The sequence below is a fragment of the Cicer arietinum genome, chromosome 6, assembly GCF_000331145.2.
Source record: "Cicer arietinum cultivar CDC Frontier isolate Library 1 chromosome 6, Cicar.CDCFrontier_v2.0, whole genome shotgun sequence".
Lineage (NCBI taxonomy): Eukaryota > Viridiplantae > Streptophyta > Magnoliopsida > Fabales > Fabaceae > Cicer > Cicer arietinum.
Window position 1 is genome coordinate 59,320,590 of NC_021165.2, and position 4,405 is coordinate 59,324,994.

The window sequence follows — 4,405 nt, forward strand, 5'->3', positions numbered from 1 at the left end:
AGGGAAAGTAATATTACTATATATCGTCTGTTAAAACAATTCCCGATATATCTTTGACCAATCTTCGTTTGTCAGCCCTAGTAGGCTTGTAGCCTAAACCCCATTTATCTCTATTCTTAGGAAGTTCCACCAATTCTTTGAGACATTATTGATCCTTCCCCAAATTGTGCCATGGACGATATCCTCTTCTCAACATGAATTTAGCCACCATAACAATAGTATTTGACAGATGTGGTTTTATAGGCGATGTCTCCACGTAAGCGATGTCCACAATTTCTAGCATTTGAAAGGAGGTCTTCAGAGCTTCTTTTGTCGTCTCAACATAAGGTGTGGTGGACAACTTACTCACACGTCCTAATGTGTCAAGCTCCCCTGTGCATCATACGTCCCTCCTCTAAGTGTCAAATTACTATAGAAATATGCACATGCACAAGCATTTGCGCTCCAGCGCACATAATATGTGTCTGAAATTTATTGTATTTTTCTTCTCTTTGGAGTCTGAATTTGGTTCCATTGTCTTCGTGAAAGTTGTAGCCGTGGTATATTAGTTTTCAAATACATTTGATTTTACTCCAATTGGACATATACAACTCCAAATATGACTGAAATAATCCACATATGTCATGTTGATTTCTCACCAAAATCCAGCACTACACTAAAACAATGAAACAATGCAAAACTATGAAAAATCTCCACTTAATCAAGGAAATAAGAATATAAATATTCATTAAATTCAAGAATTAAAATCGAAAAACTATATCAAGTAGATCCTTAAATTAACGAATGATTAAAGATAAATAAGACTAAAAATAATGAAAAATATACATATGAAGAAAAGCTATCAGAATACAAGTTCAAATGTCAAACCTTTTTCTAAGTAAAAAGAAGAAATAAGTAGCAATCGAAGGTTGGACCAAAAAAGAAAGAAGGGTTATCACCGTCATCGCCGTTGGAGTGACAATGATACTTCTGAATGTCGTGAAACACGACCATCGTGCGATAAAATTTTGCCTTTTTTTTTTCCTATCTCGATCTCTTCCTCTTTCTTCTTCTCTTTTCTCCTCTTGATTTTTGTTTCTTTTCTCCTTTTTCCTCTCTTTTTTATCCTCGTCATGCCCACTCCCTCTTTTATTTAGTGATTCTAGTTAGATTTAGGATTCATTGCTTTTTTTTCATATTTTTCTTTTCCTTTTTAATTATATATTCAAATTAGGAAGCTCCATATGAAGATTGGTTGCTTCTGGATTGTAATAGTATTGTTAATAACTTCGACCACAAAGTTGCATATGATGGGGTAGTGAGAGACCATTTGGTGGCTTCATGTTTGGAATTTTAGCACATATATGTTAGATTATCAGTGCAAAACTTTCGACTATTTTTAAAGATATTAAGTATGCCCTTGATAGAGGTTTGACTAAGTTAAGAATTGATTCGGACTCTCATCTTGCGGTCTTTTTGTTCGTTGTCTCATCCTTGCTAGGTGAGCAAAACGCCCTTATTAAAATTAAAAAATTACAATAATACCTAAAATCCTAAAATTTGTATCTTCTCCTCTTCCTCTCTCTCCCTCTTGAGTCTTGCTTACAAAATCGCCATTGCTGTTCACTGCTCGCCTTGCCTCAGTCGTTCGTCAAATGGTTCGGCTTCCACTGATATTATTTTGTTATAAATTTCCAATTTGTGCCCGACTGCTCACTAATATTGTTTTGTTCTAAATTCTAATGCATGTTATGTTATGGAGTTTTTTTTGTTGCATATGGCAGTTCAAGTGGTTCTATTTGTTGATTTTTTTTGATTTTTTTTATTTGTATTAGAGAATTTTGTGAGAGTGAAGAATAGTAAAAAAATTGATTCTTTTTTTAAGAGGAAAATTTGTGAGAGTGAAAGAGATGAAGAAATTATAACTTCTACATCTGAAACTATCTCTGAGAATCCAAGAATTGAAAAAAATGAGAATCATCTTTCCAAGGTTCCTAGAGTTTTCGAAGATGACTTTGAGAAATCTTTAGAACGTGACCCCGAAAAACACCCTCAAATTTGAAAATATCCACCAAATCAATTGGATGCAATACGAAGACGGTTTCAATATGCTTGATTTATCATCTTTTCTTCAGAGCTAGAATATTCACCTTCTAATGATGTTGCATATTGCTTCTCATGCTATCTCTTTAGCAAAAGACCATGTGGATGTCTTGGATGAGATGTCTTCATTAGTACGGGTTTTAGAAATTAGAAGAAAATTAAAAATGAAAAATATTGTGTCTTTCTAAAACACATAGGGATGGATCCTTGCTCACAACACAACAATGCAATGAAAGCTTGTCGAGACTTATTGAATGAAGTTGGACATATTAGGAATAGTATTCAAGTGCAAAGCTCATAACAAATTTTGAAGAATAGAATACATCTCAAGACATCAATTGACATTGTTCTCTGGTTAACACTTCAAGCTTGTACTTTTAGGAGACATGATGAAACTATCGGGTCAAGAAATCAAGGCAGTTTTATTCACTTGATAAAACTCTTGACAACTTACAATTATGAAGTTGCAAAAGTTGTGTTGGAGAATGCTCCATATAATTCCAAGTATACTTCACATCAAATTCAAAAAGAGCTCTTGCATATTCTTTCTAGTAGGGTGAGAAAACATATATGTGAAGAAATTGGTATTTCCAAATTTTGCATCATTGTAGATGTAGCTCGTGATTAATCAAAAAAGGAACAAATGTCTCTTGTATTAAGATTTGTTGACAAAGTTTGTTTAATACAAGAGATTTTTTTTTGTGGCATATGTTAAAGACACTACAACTGGCATATGTTAAAGACACTACAACTTTAACTCTGAAAGAAGAAGTATGTGATATACTTTCTCAATATAATCTTGATGTTTCTAATATGCATGGTCAAGGGTGTGATGGTACTAGTAATATGAGAGGAGAATGGAACGGTTTACAAGCACTATTTATGAAAGATTGTCCTTATGCATACTATGTCCATTGTTTTGCTCATTGATTGCAACTTGTTTTGGTTACTGCATCAAGAGAAGTTGTTCCAACTCATAAATTTTTTGAGAAGCTAACTTCTGCTGTTAATGTTGTTTGTTCTTCTACTATGTGTCATGATGAGTTACAAGCTGCTCAATTAGAGGAAATTGCACATTGCTAGAAATTAATGAGATTGTAACTAGTAAAGGTACAAATCAAATTGGTACTTTGAAACGAGTTGGGGATCACATTTCTTTTCTATTTGTAGATTGATAAATATGTATGAGACAACTTGTATTGTTTTAAAAAAAAATTACAAATGAAAGAGCAAATTATTTTACACGCGGGGATGCTATGCCTATAATTATTTGAAGGCGTTTGATTTTATGTTAATCTTGCATTTGATGAAAGACATTATGGGATAATTGATATACTTTATCAAGCCTTAGAACAACAATCTCAGGATATAGTTAATGGCATGTGTTTGGTTGAAACAACAAAGTCTCTTATTCAAACCATGAGAGAAATGGTTGGGATGCATTATTTACTGAAGTGAAGACTTTTTGTGAAAAATATGATATTGAGATTCTTGATCTCAACGATGTTCATTCAACAATAAGATTTGGATGCTCTCGTCTTCAATAAGGTCAGGTTACAATAGAGCGGTATTTTTTAGCTGAAATATTTTTTACTACCATTGACCAACAACTACAAGAGTTGAATAACAGATTTGGTGAGCAAGCAATAGATTTGTTAACTTTAAGTTGTGCTTTGACTCGTATGGATACTTATAAAGCATTTAACATTGAAAAAATTTGTACTCTAGTTGAAAAATATTACCCTATTGATTTCAATATGCAAGAGAAGATTAATTTGAAATTTCAACTCTGACATTTCTTGGTTGATACTCGTCTAGATTTAAATTTAAAGAATTTATCAACTATCTAAGAATTGTGTTCATATTTGGTTGCATCTCAAAATGAGCAAAATTTCTACTTGATTGATCGACTACTTCGTCTTATCATGACTCTTCTAGTTTCTACTGCCACAACTGAAAGATCTTTTTCAGCAACGAAAATTATTAAGTCTAGGTTAAGAAACGTGATGGAAGCTGACTTTTTGGTAGATAACATGACGATTTATATTGAAAGGGAAATTGCTGCAAATATCAGTTTTGAGTCTATTATTGATGAATTTAAGTTGATTAAAGAGCGTAGAGCATTACTTAAAGGCATTCTTAAGTTTTGTAGTTAATTATTTGATACTTCACTTTGTGTTTATTACAACTTAATTTTTTGCTATATAATATTATTTGTATATTTAATTTATACATTATAATTTTATGTCGGTCACTCCAAACTTTTTAGTATATATATGAATATTATTATATATAACTATTCATGTGCCATGATATATATATA

General features: G+C 32.2%; 1 pseudogene; it reads left to right on the plus strand.

Moving 5' to 3' along the window:
* Positions 1-246: 246 nt before the first annotated feature.
* LOC105852792 (uncharacterized) lies at positions 247-4,238 on the plus strand (annotated as a pseudogene).
* Positions 4,239-4,405: the final 167 nt, after the last annotated feature.